Source organism: Mus caroli, unplaced genomic scaffold (assembly GCF_978045245.1).
Source record: "Mus caroli unplaced genomic scaffold, Mus_caroli_1 scaffold_15, whole genome shotgun sequence".
Classification (NCBI taxonomy): Eukaryota; Metazoa; Chordata; class Mammalia; order Rodentia; family Muridae; genus Mus; species Mus caroli.
The window spans coordinates 97855929-97875589 of record NW_028227270.1 but is presented as its reverse complement, the minus strand read 5'-3'; the positions used below and the strand labels follow the sequence as shown (position 1 = coordinate 97875589).

General features: G+C 41.7%; 3 non-coding genes across 3 annotated transcripts; 2 read left to right on the top strand and 1 right to left on the bottom strand.

Moving 5' to 3' along the window:
• Positions 1-6707: 6707 nt before the first annotated feature.
• On the bottom strand, positions 6708-6805 carry Trnai-uau (transfer RNA isoleucine (anticodon UAU)). The gene is made up of 2 exons: positions 6768-6805; positions 6708-6743 (listed from the first exon to the last, which is right to left on the bottom strand). It is a non-coding gene; the product is annotated as a tRNA-Ile (tRNA).
• An 8676-nt stretch (positions 6806-15481) lies between these two features.
• On the top strand, positions 15482-15554 carry Trnav-aac (transfer RNA valine (anticodon AAC)). Its single transcript has one exon. It is a non-coding gene; the product is annotated as a tRNA-Val (tRNA).
• A 182-nt stretch (positions 15555-15736) lies between these two features.
• On the top strand, positions 15737-15809 carry Trnaa-agc (transfer RNA alanine (anticodon AGC)). Its single transcript has one exon. It is a non-coding gene; the product is annotated as a tRNA-Ala (tRNA).
• The last annotated feature ends 3852 nt before the right edge of the window (positions 15810-19661 follow it).

Sequence of the window (19661 nt, the reverse complement as noted above, 5' to 3'; positions counted from 1 at the left end):
ATAGGTACAATGCCTATCTAAGAGTAACAAAATTAATTTAAATTTTGTGTCAATATACAAAGATTTATTTATTTATGAAAACCTTAAACCTGTATCAATATATAAATTCTGTACCACTGTAAGAAAATATAACTTCAATTCTACATCAAAATATAAAGATTTGTACCAATATAAGATTACAACTATAAAATGATTTAAAAGTAAATTAATAATCCATCCCCATTTATCTAATCTCTATACTACAACTTTATCCCCATTTTTTCTTTTCAACCTCTTTCTCTTTAACTAAGAAAGAAGGATAGAGGGCTGGTGAGATGGCTCAGTGGGTAAGAGCACCCGACTGCTCTTCCAAAGGTCTGGAGTTCAAATCCCAGCAACCACATGGTGGCTCACAACCATCTGTAACAAGATCTGACTCCCTCTTCTGGAGTGTCTGAAGATAGCTGCAGTGTACTTACATATAATAAATAAATAAATCTTAAAAAAAAAAAAAAAGAAAGAAGGATAGAGAAAAGGAAAGATGTGAAATCCCTGAGTCTAAGCTCTCTTTAGTTTTCCTCCCTGACCTAAGCTATAATTATTTCCAAATTATCCCTTAGAATGACAACATATCTATAACTCATAAAATAACCAAAACCAGACACCCAAACCCAAGGGATTGGGGTGACAGTTTTCCAAGACTGCTGAGATGGAGTGAAGAATTCCTTCTTTTTTTTTTTTTTAAGGGATAGGGAGGGCCAAAAAAATTAGAAAATAAAGTAGTTAGACTTAAGAAAGCTACCTGTAGCATTTATTGTCCAGTCTCTGTATGCTTTGAAAGTTCAGGGCTTAAGTGAAGTCCTGACGTCTAAAAGGCTGGATGAACTGGAGTTATTGGGGATCAGCAGCCATTCCTGAAGCTGTTCTGGAAGTAAGTCTCTAGAAACAACATCAGATGAGGCAGGATCAGGCAGGGGGCTGGAAATGACTTGCTAGTCATTTCAGCATCCCCAGGGGTGAATTTTGTCAAAGCTGCAACTTGGTGTTTCATTCTGAAATATATGAATCTTACAACTAATATTTAGTTCTATAAAGATATTTGTATGGATGGATTGTGCAAGGTGCACAGATCAGTTAAGGATGAATTTTTGCTCCTTGTTTGAGCAGGTGAAAAACAATTTAAATCATCCCCAATTAAATGTTTGCTTTCTAAGAATTGCTGTGGTCATGGCATCTCTTCACAGCAATATACTCATGTACAAAATTCTCTTCACAGCAAAATACTCATGTACAAAATTCTCAAAGAAAGTTTTTAAAAGAGTTGAGGAGATCAACAGAAAGGAGGTTCAGTGGCCTGGGCTTCTCCTGGCAGAGCTGTGGAGCAGATCAGATCCTAGAAGGAATCTTCTTTATAACTAAAGGAAATTTGCACCCATGTCTTCAAATCACAGTGCATTAGTAGCCCACTGTTTTACATATGGGACGATCTACTCATAAAATACCACTTTCGTAACTTACATGGATTGGAAATCAATGGTATCCTCAGAAGACACTTAGAAATGTGGGGGACTGCACACACCTGAACAGACACTGGAGTGGAGGCTGTAGGCTGGAAATGAAGAATGGATTGGGGTTTCACAGCACTCATGAGCATGGTTCAGAGCTGCCAGCAATATCAGTGCTTCTCCAGGTTTTCGGAAAGTTGTCTTTTGTTTTCCAGACTCTGAAGGAGGCAGTTTGTGCAAAATTCACAAAGTGAAGTGAAAAAAGCATCAAAAAAAGTGCCACCCTCTTTTAGGTGAGGGGACCTGTGTGCTGAGCACTGGACCAAGTCAGGATCCAGCTGCCTCACCTCTTTCTGAGATACCATTATTGACAGCTACATGTCCCATGCACCAGTCAGGGTTGAGAGAAGGGTGACACACTCCATCATTAGGAGACAGTTACATGTCCCTAACACTCCTCCACTGGGAGGAAGGTGGCATGCTCCTTTTTTAGATGCAGTACTGGCTTCCAAGTGACAGCCAAAGAATGCTTTGCCTGTGCCTTTGTTAACTTCCTCCACAGCCTTTTCTTGACTGTCAATGTGGGTGTATGTCTACAACTAAGACATCCCATTGATCCATACCACTTCAATAGCTTTCCTTCCAAGGCTATTATATCTGTGAGACATCATCAGCTGTCCTTCCTCACCCTCAGATCTCCACACCCTGCACATACACACCCATCTGACTTGTCCTCAGCTGTCAGGTTCTTGCCTGGCTACACTATGACCAATTGTTGGCTGTTTGCATTCTTGTACCCACAGCAGTTCTTTGGCAAAAGGGACCATTAATGTTGATTCATCTTTCTTCACCTCCAACTAAAGTTTTAACACCCTGTTCTGAAGCTGTTGCTGTGTTAGTACAGAATGGTAGGATAGAATCACAAAAGTATTTTGGGAAAGAAACTTTTATTGACAATATTTATTCTTTATTCCAAACAGCAATTAACTTGATTATTGCACAATACTGATATTTGGTCTGTTGCATGTGCAAACTTATTAGGCAAATTTGATAATCATTATTCAAAAGACAAATTGTTAAAACTTGCCTCTATGCATGTTTTTGTATTCCCTGTAAATTTATGCATGCAGCCAATAGAGAATGCACTTACTGTATTTATCAACTTCTGTATTGGTCAGGGTTCTCTAGAGTCACAGAATTTATGGGTAGTCTCAATATAGTAAAGGAATTTGTTGATGACTTACATACTGCAGTCCAACTCCAACAATGGTCAGCAGCAGCTGTGAGTGGAAGTTCAAGGATTTAGCAGTTGCTCAGCCCCACACAGCAAGCAGGCGAAGGAGAGTCTTCCTTCTTCCAATGTCTTTATGTAGGTCTCCAGCAGAAGGTATAGCCCAGATTAAAGGTGTGTGTCATCACACCTTTAATCCCAGATGACCTTGAACTCAGAGATCTCCCTGTCTTCATTCTTAGCCACTATGCCTCAAGCTCTCCATACCAAGATCCAGGTCAGAAACTTCTATTTCCCAGCCTCCAGATTAGGATCACTGGTGAGCCTTCCAATTCTGGATTGTAGTTCATTCCAGATATTGTCAAGTTGACAACCAGGAATAGCCACTACAATCCACCCCTTGTCAGCTTGACACAAATAATATCTTATGTCCACATGAAACAATAACAAGGTCAGGAATATGCCTAACATGATATAACTATTTAATCTAATGCAATCTAATGCAATTGGATCACATGTTTGTTCTCTTGAGTTTCCCTCTGCTTCAGCACAAATAATTGAATTACATGCTATAGCCACTGGTTTTGAAATGTTGAAAAATCAAGCTTTTAATTTGTATAATGATAGCCAATATATAGCTCATGGTTTATAATTGCTTGAAATTGTTCCCTTTTTAAGATACTGCTAATTCTCAAATTTTGCAACTATTTATGCAACTACTACTTAATTTAAGAGAAGGAACTGTTCCTCACTTTATAGGACATTTAGGAGCTCATACTGCATTGCCCAGACCCCTTAGTGAGGGCAATGCCACAGCAGATTTGTATACCAGGCAGATTATAGGCCATACACAGGAACAATTGGCTAAAACAATCTTATTCTTTACATCATCAAAATAGTAATAGCTTAAGACAACAATTTGGTATTTCTAGAGAATGTGCACATCAAATTGTAAAGACTTGTCCTCGGTGTCCTTGATTTCATCCTGTACCACATAATGATATTAATTCTGGAGGACTTGTACCTAATCAATTATGGCAACTGGATGTTACTCACATTTCTTGGAAAATTAAAATATATACATGTGACTACTGATACCTTCTTAGGCTTTCTAGTTGCAACTGATTTCACAGGAGAAGCAACTAAAAATGTGATTAGTCATTGCCTACATTGTTTTTCTATGCTGGTTGTTCCAAATCAGATTAAGACAGATAATGGAACTGGCTGTTGCAGACAAGCATTTGAGACATTTTGTTGACAATTTAATGTTACCCATATTACTGTGATTGCTTATAAACCTCAAGGACAAGGTTTTGTGGAACAGGCCCATGAATTTTTAAAACAATATCTTCCTAGAAAAAAAAAAGAGGGGGGATTATATTCCCATACACCACAAAATTATTTAAATCATACTCCTTTTTCTAAAAAATTTGGCCAGTTGTGGTGGCGCATGCCAGTAGGATTTGCTGAAGGAGGCAGAGGCAGGAGGATCACGAGTTCGAGGCCAGCCTGGGCTACACATTTGCCGGGCGGTGATGGCTCATGCCTTTGATCCCAGCACTTGGGAGGCAGAGGCAGGCAGATTTCTGAGTTAGAGGGCAACCTGGTCTACAACGTGAGTTCCAGAACAGCCAGGGCTATACAGAAAAACCCTGTCTCGGAAAAAAATTTTGGATGCCAAGAAACTCGTTTGAGTGTCTATGGCATCCTATAACTAGGCATACTTATGCCTAGGTGAAATGGAAGGACCTATTACTGGCATATGGCATGACCTGATCAGGTATTAATACGGGGAAGAGTGAGACCCTTATCTGAAGTGGGGGTGGATACAGGAAAAATGCACACCTATGTATGGGAGAGAGAAAGAGGAGAGCAGGAAAGGACAAAGGTAAAAAGGAAATCCATATGCATCCAGCCACAAAAATGAACTTTATGTGATTTATAAAATGATGCTGGTTTTAAATTTTACTTATATGCAAGGAAGGAGATATAGGTATTTTATTTTTTCCTTTAAAGAAACACAGGACACAAAGTCTCACAAGTAGGAACTGACTGGCTTCAGAGTTGCAGTCCTCTTGCCTCTGCCTCCCAAGTGCTGGAATACAGAGGTAAACAGTCCTGCTCATCCATAAAGTGTAATTTTAATAAACAGACGAGCAAAGCCAGAGTAAAGGGGCAAAAGTGCAGAGAAGCATTTCTAATATAATGTCAACAGCTCCTCGAAAACCACTGCTCCTCAGACATGAAGGGTCCTATGTAGCAGTGCACTGGACCCACTATCACGGGCACTGCTCCTTTTACCCAGGCCAGGAAGGGAGAGGACACATGGCCCCAAATGACCTTTGGACCACAGTGTGTGTGTGCATTTATTCTCTGCAGTCTCCAATAGTATCTGAGTATTTTACCTGTCTCCTCAGCGTGGACCAGGCTGTCACCATCAGTCCCAGGACAACCCTGTGGAGAAAGCTCAAGCCACAGACATGATGGCACGTTCTTTTACATCTTTAATTTTCTGTCAAGTTCCAACTAGCTTTGCTACAACAGCATGAACAGATCTGGAATTAAAGTGGATATTGTTATATGCTGTCCTCCAAATATAATTAAATGGTTCTCTCTCTCTCTCTCTCTCTCTCTCTCTCTCTCTCTCTCTCTCTCTCTCTCTCTCTCTCTCTCTCTCCCTCTCTCTCTCTCTCTCTCTCTCTCTCCCCACAATTTCATAGGTGGAGCAATGGTTTGTGGCTGTGTATATAAATGTCACAAGTGCTCCCTCTAACATCCCAGATCCGTTGTTGTAAGCAATTCCTGTCCAGAAATCAGAGCAACCTGACTGTTCTCTTTTAGTATAACCTACTCCTTTTTCATTGGTAGATTTTGGGGAGGGGCTAGACTTTATTTTTTTACTGGGTAGATTTTATTCTCTCCTTGTACACAGGCTCCATGGTGGCACATGACTCCATGATGCCAATCATAGAAGCAGTTCTGAGGACGGTAAACTGGTCGCCTCCTGTTTATCCCGATCTGCAGAGATGACCTGTTATTAACTGTCGGAGTACACATTAATGGAAGGCATTGCATTCTACCCTCATTCTGCCTGAACTAAAGATATATATGCAACAGGAATTGCTTTACTCCAGTAATTAAAAAAATAAATAAAATAAACCGGATTTTGCTCTGTACCTGGAGCTGACCTAGAAGCTAGGAGAATTCTCAAATGCTAGAGAGGGGCAACTACAGCACGCTTTGTCTTAGAGTTCTTTTTGTTTGTGGTGGTCCCCCATCCCCACCCCCCACTCCCTCAGACAGGGTTTTTCTGTATAGCCCTGGCTGTCCTGGAACTCACTTTGTAGACCAGGCTGGCCTCGAACTCAGATATCCGCATGCCTCTGCCTCTCGAGTGCTGGAATTAAAGGCGTGTGCCACCACACCCGACTGTCCTAGAGTTCTAATGTATCACAACATTTAAAAGCATATGAATAGATTTACAAAAGAGGAAAAGCAGCCTGTTACAGGCAATCTAAAACTAGTTCGAGATTCCTAGGAAGCTGAAAACAGATTCATTCTTTCTCCATCTTTCCATTCCACCACCGCTGTCATGTGACTTTTCGTTTGCGCTGGAGGAAAACAAAAAACAATAAACAAAAAGCAAAACAAAGAGAGAGAGAGAGAGAGAGAGAGAGAGAGAGAGAGAGAGAGAGAGAGAAGCTGAACCAGCTATCGTAATCCTACTGTATTTTCCCCCAAACCAAAGCATGGGAGCAACACAGGGAAGGCTGTGGTCCATTGAAATCATTAGTCTTTCTGGATTCTAAAAATAGCCGAAGCTGCCACCATAATCCTACTATATTTTTCCCCAAGCCAGCGCATGATAGGAAGACAGGGAAGGCGGCTGTCTAACGCAATCAGTAGTCATGTGATTCTAAAAATAATTAAATGCTGATTCTAAAATTAGTTCGTAACTGCTGATTCGGCTCCTGACGGGTCTATGAAAACAATGCTCCAGGTGAGGCTCGAACTCACAACCTCGGCATCGCTCTTGCGCACACACACTGTTGTATAAGTACCGCGCGCTAACCGATTGCGCCACTGGAGCATCCATAGACTAGCTCTGGTCACTCGTTACACGGCCTATGTAGAACATCCACCGTTCGCTATACTGTGGCGTGGGTGCATACCCAGCTATGCATCCAGTTGCACGTCCTCTGATACCCGCACCAAGCGGGTATTACAACCCTGGCGACCCGGAATGAGGCAGCAATCTGCGCGGTCCCGAAGCCTTTCCCCTCCCTCCACCTTGGCGTGAAAGAATGCTCCCTGGGAAGATGCGCAGCCTTGGCAAACGGGATTACTCAAAGACGCGTTTTTTCCTTCTGCCCTGATCTGGTCTAACACATGCTAGAGAAACCAAGGAACTTGGTTCCAGAGCCAATAACTGATAATAATCACAGCAGCAGTAAGTTCATGACTGCTGTAGTTCTCCTATTGGGAAAACTGTCACACTGATTCTATGCGGTCTCTGGCCTTTCTGCTCCCTCCCTCTTCTTTCATGGTCCCTGAGCCTATAGGAGAAGTGTGTGCGATATAGCTGTGTTAAGACTTTTTAAATGGGATTGTTTTCTCGTTCTGATAGATCACATTGCTATAAAAACTCAAAGCGTTTCGTGTTCATTTTGTATCCTGAATGTAAAGTTGTTTGTTCTTACATCTTTGTGGTAGGTAGAGCCGTCACAGATTTCTACCTGTTATCAGGAAACGGGCTTGTTTTTCTTTCTCTCTAAATCCAATTTGGATTCCTTTCATTTTTATTGCTAACTATTCTTGCTAGTGATAAACTGGGGGGGAGGGGGGGAACTGTCAAGAATGGACATTCATCTTGTTTCAAGTCTTACAAGAAAATCCTTTAACATTTTTCCATTAGTTACGATGTTAGCTGTGCCTTTTCATAAATGGACTTTAATGTATTGAGAAAATTTTCTTCTATTCTTTGTTATGACTTTATTTTAGTCATGAATGGATACTGAACCTTGTTAAATGACCTTTTTCAGCATCTATGGTCAAAGAATTTTGCTTCCATTCTGTTGTTTTATCACATGAATTTGAGTATATTAAGCTAACTGTGCATCTTAGAGATAAGGGACACCTGATCAGTGTATATCTTTTTTTAGTTTGCTGTCACCTATTGATGATCTCATATCTACAGGCTCATAAGGAATACATACAGACCTGTAGTTATCGTAGTCTGTTCGCCCTCATTTTCCCTGGAGTACTGTTGCCTGACCTATGAGTCTGAGTGATGTTCTCATAAAATAAATGTGGAAGTATTTTCTCTACACTTGTGTTTTGAAAGAGTGTAAGAAGGATTGGCAGTGATTTCTTCTGTAACTGTTTCATGGAATTCAGCGATTAATAAATGTGGTTCTTAACTTTTTCTTGTTAAATGTCTATTATATAACATCAATCTCATTTGTTCTTGATCTGTTAAGAAGCCATTGTTGAGACGGGTGTGTGGTACATACCTTTAATTGCAGCACTCTGGAGGCAAGGACAAGTGGAGCTCTGAGTTCAAGGCCAGCCTGATCTGCATAGTGAGTTCTAGTTCAACCAAAAGTAAAGAGAGAAATCCTGGAGGAGGCGGGTGACAGTAAATACTGGCATGTTAAATGTAACTAGTTCCCTTTATTGCTTTTTGATGTCAAGAATAGTCTATTTGCACATCTTTGTTTTTCTAAGTCAATTCAAATCTTGGAAGATGGGCACTCCTCTCTCTGTGCTCTCGCCATCTTTAAGACCTAAAGGTGTTTTGCTCCCTATTTTCATGAACTTACATATTTGTGGTTTTTTTTTTAACATTTTATTTATTTTATGTGTAGTGTGCCTGATGTTGATAGGTGTACTACATATGTGCTGAGGTGAAAGGGGGGCATCAGACCCCCTGAAACAGGAGTTACAGAGAAGAGTGAGTCATGCAACCAACATATGTACTGAGACTCAAATCCAGCTCCTCTGCAAAAGTAAAAACATCAAGTACTCTGATCCTCTGAGCCACCACTCCAGTCCCGATATGTGTTTCTTTCTGCATAGAGAAGCATGCAGTTTGTTTATACAGTGGATTATGTTGATGGATTACCATATATTGACCCATCCCTGCATCCCTGGGATGAAGCCTACTTGATCGTGGTAAATGATCATTTTGATGTTTCTTAGATTCAATTTGCAAGAATTTTATTGAGTATTTTTGCATTGATATTCATAAGGGAAATTGGTCTGAAGTTCTCTTTCTTTATTGGGTCTTTGTGTGGCTTAGGTATCAGCATAACTGTGGCTTTGTAGAATGAATTAGGTAGTGTTCCCTCTGTTTCTATTTTGTGGAATACTTTGAATAGTATTAGTATTAGGTCTTCTTTGAAGGTCTGATAGAATTCTGCACTAAAATCATCTGGTCCTGGGCTTTTTTTTGGTTGGGAGACTTCTAATGCCTGCTTCTATTTCTTTAGGTGTCATGGGACTATTTAGATTGTTTATCTGATCCTGATTTAACGCTGGTACCTGGTATCTGTCTAGAAAACCATCCATTTCATCTAGATTTTACAGTTTTGTTGAGTATAGCCTTTTGTAGTAGGATCTAATGATTTTTTTTTAATTTCTTTACTTTCTCTTGTTATATCTCCATTTTCATTTCTGATTTTATTAACTTGGATACTATCTCTGTGCCTTTGGTTACTCTGGCTAAGGGTTTATCTATCTTGTTGATTTTCTCAAAGAACCAGCTCCTGGTTTTGTTGATTCTTTGTATAGTTCTTTTTGTTTCTACTTGGTTGATTTCAGCCCTTAGTTTTCATTATTTCCTCCCTTCTACTCCTCTCGGGCGTATTTGCTTCTTTTTATTCTAGAGGTTTCAGCTGTGCTGTTAAGCTGCTAGAGTGTGCTCTCTCCAGTTTCCTTATGGAAATACTCAGAGCTATGAGTTTTCCTTTTTAGCACTGCTTTCATTGTGTTCCATAAGTTTGGGTGTGTTGTGCCTACAGCTGATAAACAACTGCAGCAAAGTGTCTGGATAATAAAATTAATGCAAACAAATCAGTAGCCTTCCTCTACTCAAAGGATAATTGGAATTAGAAAGAAATTAGGGAAATGACACCTTTCACAATAGTAACAAATAATTAAAATATCTTGATGTGACTCTAGCCAAGCAAACGAAAGATCTGTTTGACAAGAACTTCAAGTCTCTGAAGAATGAAATCGAAGAAGACCTCAGAAGATGGAAAGATCTCCTATGCTCATGGATCAGAAGGATTAACATAGTAAAAATGGCCAGCTTACCAAAAGCAATCTACAGATTCAATTCAGTTCCCATCAAAATTCCAACTCAACTCTTCACAAAGATAGAAAGAGCAATTCTCAAATTTGTCTGGAATAACAAAAAACCTAGGATAGTGAAAACTATTCTCAACAATAAGAATACTTCTGGGGTAATCACCATCCCTGATCTCAAGCTGGACTACAGAGCAATAGTGAAAATCAAATCAAAACAAAACAAACAAAAAAAAAAATACCACATGGTATTGGTACAAGTAGATCAGTGGAATAAAACTGAAGACCTGGAATTAAATCCACACATCTATGGTCACCTGATCTTTGACAAAGAAACCAAAACCATCCAGCAGAAAAAAGACAGCATCTACAGCATATAGTATAGTGCTTGTTTGAGTAGCAGTCAGTATGTTAAAGAATGCAAATTGATCCATTCTTATCTCCAGAGTGATATGGAGACTTCTGAAGAACTATAAAAGTTCAAGAAAAATCAAACATTCATTGTGCCATCCTTCACATGGCATGAAAACTTACTATAATTGGTTATTAATAAATTAATTCATAAAAAGACAGTTGTCTTTCACCTACTCAAACAAGGAACAAAATTTCAGCCTTACTTGATCTGTGCACCTTGCACAATCCATATGAATATCTTACTGCTACTAAAATTTTGGCTGTGAGATTCATATATTACAGAATGTACAGCTTTGGTAAGATTCATCCTCAGAGATGCTGAACTAACCTGCTTAGACCCTTGCTTCCAACTGCCGAAAACAGCTTCGGGACTGTCATGGATTCCAGGCCATCTTGCCTTGTTCAACCTATCAAATGGATCTAGTCAGACTTCAGTCAAGCTCTGAGCCTTCTAAGCATACAACAACTAGATAACAGATGCTAAAGCTAGATTTCTTAAATCTAACCAAATTTTCTAATTTTCCTACCCCTCCTACCCTTTTAAAAAACATTTTTTCATTGCCCCTGTTCAGCAGGAAGAAGTTGTGGAGAGTGATCAGCCCAATTCCCTAGGTGTGGGTGTCTGGTAATGGTTATTTTACTAATTATAGGAAAGTTATCATTTTTAAGGGATAATTTGGGTCATATGTAGAGAGCTCTTGGTGCTGTGACCCGTCCAGCAGGTCCAGTTATTCGAGGGTCTCGAGGGGACCTTCTCCTAAGAACCAAATGGGGGGGTAGAGAGAGACGAGGGTCTTGTGTGAATAACGACACGGAAATGTTCTGGATTGCATTAAGAGACCCCACTGTATTGAGAAAGGTCCAAGGCTTAAATGCACAAGCAAAAGGGGAAGTGTCTTTCAGCAGGAAGGATGGGGCAGTAGAATTGCACAAGCAAAAGGGGAAGTACTTCTCAGCAGGAGGGATGGGGCAATAGAATTGCACATTCTTTAGGCAGTTACAAGGGGAAGCAGGAACTTGGTGGTATCAGGGTATCTTGAGGTCAGGACATCTGGAGCTGACTTAGGGCTGAAACAATCTGTGGTTGTTCTCTGAGCGGTGTGTCGGTGGCCCGCTTTTGACCCTCTTTTCTTCTAGGGGGGGAGAGGCCCAATTTAGAGATCAGGACAATAGTGTTGTCTTAATAGCTCCCAACAGTGCTGCTTATAGAAGTGTGTCAAGCACTTGTCACTGGGCTCAAAGAAGTAGGCTCAGATAAGAACATTCACATTTGGGCTAATACAAAGCTCAAGGCAAACTCAGGAGAGGAATGTGTGGCATTCCTTTTATCTTGGTCATCCTGACAAGCCCCTAGAAACAGCGACCAGGGGGCTTAGTTTATTGCCTTGTTTGATCTCTTTGTTTATTACTTTATTTAATTACTTTGTCTTTAATCTAAGAACCAACCCTATTCTCTGCAAGTACCTAGAATGGTATAAATGCTGACTGGGAAATAAGCCTGCTTCAGCCTCAGCACTGGCTGTAGTCATGTTATAATGTTGTCAAATTGTCTTTCTTTTCAACCCTAACTAAGATGGGGGTGGGGGTCATGATAATTTCTTGATAGTACAGAGCATACCAGTCTCATCAACCTTTCATATTATATAATCAGGGGGTAGAGGAGAAGCCAGTAAAAATTATGTAAAATTTTGTATGCATGTTTTAATAAATTATTAAGGCCTATCTCCTCTACCACTGCCTGATTTTTGCTCCTCTTTGGGTCAGTCATTTCTGTCCAGACTGTCGGTATGCCTGGATGGCTTTCCCACACTGGGATCTACCTCTAGCAGTACTGCTACACTCAAATCTTCTAAACCATCAAGCTGTGAATACTATATGTTACCTTCTTCTCATCTGTGAGATAAATCATTTAACGTAATAAGCAAGAAAGATGTTGATGAACTAGCATTAACATAATCATTGTAATGTTTTACATTTTATTAGCATATAGTATCCATACAAGAAAGTGGGTATGTATACATATATACATAGTTTGAAAACCAAGAAATGCAAGACCACACCAAGAAAACAAAGACTGAGTAGTGTATGAGTGAGTCCCTCATGGATCCATTCCACCTGCCTCTCCAGCCACTTTTCCTACCTCCATTCTCCTCCCTCAGTCCAGCCCATGTCGTGGGTCTATCACATGGACTGCCTTCCTCAGCACCTTCTGAAACTTCTCTTCCAACAGCCTGAACCCCTGGCCCCTTGTTCCCTTCCTCACAAGCTCAAGTGCATTTCCCCTTCAAGATTCAGTCACATAGAATGTCAGGCTGGCTTCCCCTGACTTCCCCTCCTAAGGTGAGCATCCTGCTTCTGCGGGGCTGGAGCACTGTCTTCTCTCTGGGGTAGCTCCTCATGTTTAACCGTAGTTGTTGATGTTTTTACCCTGGTGTTTTCAGTATGAAGGCCCAACATTATCTTTGGCTCTTTAGGGCTTCAGTCTGGTAAATAAATGTTCACCACCTCTTTGAGTGAGTTGCTGTGAGGAGAGGTTTTATAAAATCCTAAGTAATAAATACACTTTCTGCACTCCACGACCTGTGATGTTTGCCTTGACAACCAGTTTGGAAAGTGTCATCTACTTGTGACAGTGATAAGGAGTGTCAGGAGCTCTTGATCCAGTCAGTCACAAAGGTAATAAAAGGCCGAGTTACATCTTCACCTGGGACTCTGTGAGCCTACTCTGTCCACATCGAGCCTCTTCTACAGGAACAACGGTAAGAACAGAGTGAAAGTCAGCTAATCTGTGGTGGTTGTTCTCTGTGACTAGAGCCCAATAATGAAACACTGATAAAAACAAATGTTGCCTGGACTTTGTACAAACCTCTAATCTCAGTACTTGGGAGTCAGGCACATCTCTGTGAGTTCAAGGCCAACCTGGTCTACATAGTTAGTTCCAGGATAGACAGGGCTACATGGTAAGACCCTGTCTCAAAAACAATAAGGAAAAGAAGGGAGAAAGAGAAGGAAGATAAGGAGAAGGAAGAGGAAAAAGAAGAGAGGAAGGAGGAAGAGGAAGAAAAAGAGGAGGAGGAGGAGAAGGAGGGAAATGTTATTGAACATGCTTCAAAATAAGACTGGGAAGCTATTTTGTAGACAAACTACCAATTTCCAAAGTTGGGTGTTTAAGGCTCCTGCCCTGTCCTGTGGAGCAAATTGAGCCTGCTACTTCAACTGGCTTAAGAACTCTGTACTTTGTGTTTCTAGGATATTTCAGGTTCAGAAAGTACCTTGTGACTTCATTACTAGCTGTAGGATCTGTGGTGTGCAGTTACAGCCAAAGCTAGCTGACTCCTACTTGTAATGCAGTGTGGAGTCCTATGCAGTTAAGGTCATTTATCCATACTTGCTGGATCTCAGTTAGCAATATGGATTATGGATTAGTTTGTGTGATGGCTATCCTGGGAAATTAGTTACAGCCTGATATGGGTTAAATGTAAGGAAGAGTGCTCTCATTTTTAAAAATGATCTTTAACAAAAAAATGATGTGTATGGGTGATTACCCTCATGTATGTCTGTGCACAGTGGGCATTACATCCTGATGCTGACAGTTGTTAACTGATGTGTGAGCGTTAAGAGCCCAGGTCATCAGGAGGAACATAAATCCCAATGTCACCAGGAGACACTGCAGTAACCACTGTCACTTCTGTCTCCAGATTTGTGGGTGTGATAATAAAACTACTTTGTTTAAGCCGTTGGTTGCTGAAAGATTCCTAGGCTACCTCTCTCATAACTCAGTATTGGAACCTTATGTCCCAATCCTCTGATCTAACTGATCAAAAGTTTGAGTCAGTGACAGGCTGTCAGAGTGCCGAAGGTTAGTGAGACACAACCACACACACACACACACACACACACACTCACAGTATTGTTCTGGACATTCTTTTGAGGACTGCTTCTTTATGGACTGGAGCCAGCCTTGCTTGGCTGTCAATATGTTTATTCTGAGTTGACATTTGCCCAGCACCAACTCTAACCCCAAAGATAATCAGCCACTTAAAATGGAAAGAAAATTCTAAAGGTAAAAAGTCAAAATGCAAATTGTGTGCCAAGCAGCAGGACAGTCAGAGCCTTCCTTGAGAAATGAAAACACAACTGTATCGTGTAGTCACCCACGGCGCTTCCATTTCGACACCCAGCTTGGAATAGCATAAGATCAGATGCCTGTGCACAACCCAGATCATGAGTTAGTCTTTTCCCTGATGCTGACATTGCTTCAGGCCTTCCCTCCTGCAAGCAGACATTAATGTAATGTCAATTACTGTAGACACAGAGGGTGCTGCTCCAAGGAATGAACCAGGAAGAAGAGACACAGCTGAGCAGGCAGGATGAGAAGCATCACAGTTGAAATGTTTGCTATCCATCCTCAAAAACAGAAGAGAGCTGGTGTGGCTGAGGTGTGCTGAAAAGGAGATGCTTACATGATTTCGATGGGATATAAATAATTACAGTCGTTAAAAGTACAAGCATGACAAATCCTTTAGAAATTTAGCAATAGGGAACATTACCAAAGTCACGGGCTCATACTTGCTCTGTTCATGGTAGTGAATCCTCGTCTTATGGGCGACTCGCACCTTCACATTCACAGCAGGATAACTCCTAATAACCAAGATACAAAATCAAGCTACCGTTCATCAGTGGACAAATGAAAACACAGCAGACACACATGGGACGTTAGCTACTCCGCCCCTTCTAAAAAGGCTTTGTCACTTGCAATCACTGGAACGAAGAAGCTGAGGACACAGTGTTAAGTGAGGTAGACCAGCCACAGAGGGACAATTTCCACAGGGCTTCGCTTACAGTGTGCAATCTTTGTATTCGATTGGCAATAGCAGAGAACAGTGGGATCAACAAGGGCTAGGGATGGAGTGGGACAGCCACAGTAGTTACATTGACTTAGCTACCCCGTGATACATACATATTCAAAGAATGCCATCAAACCATTTACTAAGAAACCTTGGAATCTATGTGTAGAAAGTGGGAAGGATGACCTCTTTAGGGTGTTTCCGTAGTGTAGTGGTCATCACGCTCGCCTAACACGCGAGAGGTCCCCGGTTCGAAACCGGGCGGAAACATTACTGATTTTTTTTTTTTCGAACTCTCAGTTCACTCCCTACACTTTTGAGAAGTTAGAAGATAGTAGTCTCGGTCCTATGTTTTTAGCATTAAAAGACATAGTAACTTGTATGGAGAAGAAAAAAAAAATAGTGGGGGCACTTGGCATAAATGAAAATCCAAGAAAGTCTTACTGTAGCTTGGGGGATTAGCTCAAATGGTAGAGCGCTCGCTTAGCATGCGAGAGGTAGTGGGATCGATGCCCACATCCTCCAACTATTATGTTAACTAGATTTAGGACTGAAAATTACACTTTGCTCTCACACTCTATAAACAAAAGGGTCAGCACTCACTTGCCAGTTTCTCACACCCACATTGTGCACTCTCTAGTTTGTGTATTTGACAATTGTTTTTGAGCGTTTCTATTCCTTCACTCCACAGACACTGGTGCAGAATCTCTTCTGTTTAACCAGGTTTAGGCTTTTCTTCTTAAACCACTTAGTACTTCTAAGTTCTCTGCCCACCTCTCTGGAATCTTTTCCTCGCCCATCTCTTTGCTCACTCGCCCGCGTTATTGGAGGATTTTTGTGCTCTCACCGATCTGCACGGCCGACAGCATCGCACGGCCCAACCTCCTCTTGGCCTGAATGAAAAGTGGCTTCCGTCCCACTAGTCTCAATTTTCCATTTCTAAACTCTGCCACCTGCCCGGGTTCTCTCAAAAGCTCTCCAGCGACTACAACGTTCTCCTCGAGGTGTCTCCAGGTAATCAGGCTCTCCCAACCTCCTGCCCTCTGTGTGTTTTACACGCATGCGATTCCTCTGTGATGCAGCGCTGCGTCTCCATGCGGGAATCCCTACTCCCGCGCTTCTTCCAGTGAACTCTTCCCTCCTCCGCTCCGCCGAGGTGCATTTCTTATTCTTTCCCTGTGACAGGTTCTCGCTTCTCCTCTATCGTTTTAAATCTCTATTTTCATTGCACTTCTCAAAGTTCTCTTAGTTAATGTGGATCTGTAACTTCGAGACTACACTTTAGCAAAGTTATAGTGTTTGACTTGGATTGTAAAATGAGAGAAAACCGTTCCGTTGTCGTTTCCGTAGTGTAGTGGTTATCACGCTCGCCTCACACTCGAGCCTTCAGTCTCAGAAGACAGTACATGTATATGTAGGTAGCCCTGCCTCCTGCCAGCGACTCTAACTGGGAAAGGTCCCACCTGATATTCCTATTCTAAGATACTCCAGTCCAAGGTCCTCGGACAGCAGACCAAGGACAGTGACCCTTAGGCTACAGAGGGGTGAGGGTGAGGAGAATAACTGCTGGCCTGCAAAGGAGAAGCTCCAGGTTCTAGTTCAGAGACAGACTCGGCAGATTTACCGCGACACCTCTGTCCCTCAGGTAAAGACTCTTCCAACCTATACTAGTAAGACAGCAGCAGTGTCGGGACACGCGGCTCATTTGCGGGCTTCTCTGCCTGCTGACGTGCTGGAACACACGCAGCTCAGTCTCAACAATTTGCTCACTTGCCTCCAGAAGCTGTAACGGCAAGAACATACTCAGTTGCTCTTTCTCTGCGGGAGAATTTCCTCCTACAGCCTGGGCCTAAATACCAGCCTGGTCTGGACTGCCCTGGCAGAGTTTCAAGGGGATAGAACCCAGCTCTTGGGGCAGGAGGCTACCAGGAGTCCAGTCTAAATCAAGGCTGTGGAGGTTGGGAGATTCGGTATTTGGAGTGTTAACGAGTGAGTTACTGTGCAGACCAAGCAGAGACAGGGGAGTTGGGGCAGAGGACAAGTTCAGTATTTGATACTCAACCTCTGCTTCCCAGTTCAGGCCTTGACACTTCCCAACTCGGGGACCCTGAGAAAAACACTCAATCTACCTGAGCCTCTGTTGCATCTGGAAAGGACAGATGTGTACAAATCCTTTTACTGCCAAAATTAAACTGGACCCCACGGAATAAAGTCAACAAATCTTTTAGAGTAGTAAAGAGTATGTGGGACAGGAAAGCACAGGATATTTTGTGAATTATAAGAGGAATGTCTCTACTTATGCAGAGTTTTCTTAGTCATGGTTTTCTAGAGTAATGGAGCTTATAGACTGAATCTCTAGAGAGAGAGAGAAAGTGGATTTACAGGTTGTGGTCCAGTCAAAGAATCCAGTAGTTGAATCCACAAGGCTGGATGTCTCAGCTGGTCTTCAGTATACGTCAGAACCCTGATAAGTAGGCTCTGATACCATTCTGAAGGAATGGATTTGCTAGCAAAGCAAGAGCAAGCAGACAAAGACCAAAATCCCCTTTTTTTGTATCCTTTATATAGGCCAGAGCAGAAGGTAGATCTTCCCACCTCAAAAGATCTAAAATAAGCTTGTGTCTTTGCAACTCAAAGATCCAGATCAGAAGTCCACTTCAAATAATATAGCTAAGTAAAAGCCTCCTGGGTTTTCCTAGCCATTTGGGGTTTTTAGTTAATTTCAGATACAATCAACTTGACAATGAAGGAGAGCCATCACATGCAGACACAGATGGAAGCAGAGGATACAACAACAGAACGGAGTGGACAGAGAATGAGCTTAAGGGCGATTCACTGCTCATTCACTCATTCAGTCAATAAACAGAGGAGCGCAGGAAGGAAAGACTCCCGAGGGAAGAGTGTGCCAGAGGAGTGAAACGAGGTAAGGGAGGGGCCCGTGGCAGCTGTAAGTGAACCTGCTCCCTCAGCTCAGAGGGGCTTACTTAGATGAGTCCCAGCGGGGTGTGGACGCCATCGTTCTGGATGTGAAATGCTTCAGATGCAGCACTAGCTGCTAGGGTGCAAAATCCAAGAGATGCTTTGTTCTTTAAAGCTGCCAATGGATACAGGGTGAATAGAGACTAAAACATTTCTAATGTGAAGTTGTGGGTGAGAGAGGCAGTCTCAGTACAGCTGCAGGTTTGTCAAACTCCTGATCACAGGTCCTGAGGTCCAGCCTCAGAGAGGCCAAGGAGACCTCCTTTTCCATCTAGGGTCAATTAGTTGCTTGTGTAGCAGGCTGACAGTGGATAAAAAGAAAGGACTAAAGAGAATTCCAAGTCACATTTGAAACAAACAAACAAACAAACAAAAACATAAACACTGATGGTTAGTGATCACATTGAAATCAATTCCCAATGTTTTGACCAGATGGATTTAGACCATACTGGACACGCAAGCACATGTTTGCTCTTACTCCCTATCATGTGATGGAGGAAGCAGGACAAGTCCCTTCTCAGCTTGGTACTCTGAATGTGCCTGGCTGCAATTAAGGTACAAAAAGAGGTATGAATTCATTCACTTATTTATTCCTCTAACAAATTAATCCTAGTAATCCCCCTTTGTGAAATGACTGTTATTGTTGTAGTGTTTCAAAAGGAAATGAAATTCAGAAATGTTGAGAACTGGGTTAATCAACTGAGGCTTTCCCTTCTACCATAATGTATGGGGGAGAAACATAGCTTTCTCAAAACCACATTGGTGTCTCCATGTTCAATGGCAAAAGTGTTCTCTTCAGCAATCTTCTTAACCATCAGATTACCAGGAGTAACCAATGGCCTTGGGAATAACCTGTGATGCTTGGTGGTTTCCATGGAGCCCCTTAGGTGGATGTCTCAACAAGATGCAGCCCATTCCTGGCCCTGGAGATTTTACTTGTTGTCATTAGATATCTACTTATAGCATTGTCTCTCTTATTATTGGCAACTCCATGTAGATTTCTTTCATATATACTTTAGGAAACTTCTACAGTAGTAGGTTTCTCTGTGGTTATTCCAATGGCGCTTGCTGTTAGTTGTTCCTCCCCATATTCCCTCCTTTACCGTTGCCTTCCCATCCAGCTACGTATTTAATCCTATTTAATTCTCCTAATCTAGTTTCCTCTTTATCCCTCCATAACTACTATATTCTGTTTCCCCTTCCTAGAGAGATCCTCTCTTCCACCTTTGTCCTTTACTAACTACCTGAGTGCTGTGGTTTTTCAGATTATAACTCACATATCAAAAGCTTAAAAGCAACACCCACATATAAGAGATAACATATAATATTAGTCATTTGCACCTGGGTTACCTCACTCGAGTTTATTTTTCTACCTGCATCTATTTAGCTACAAATCTC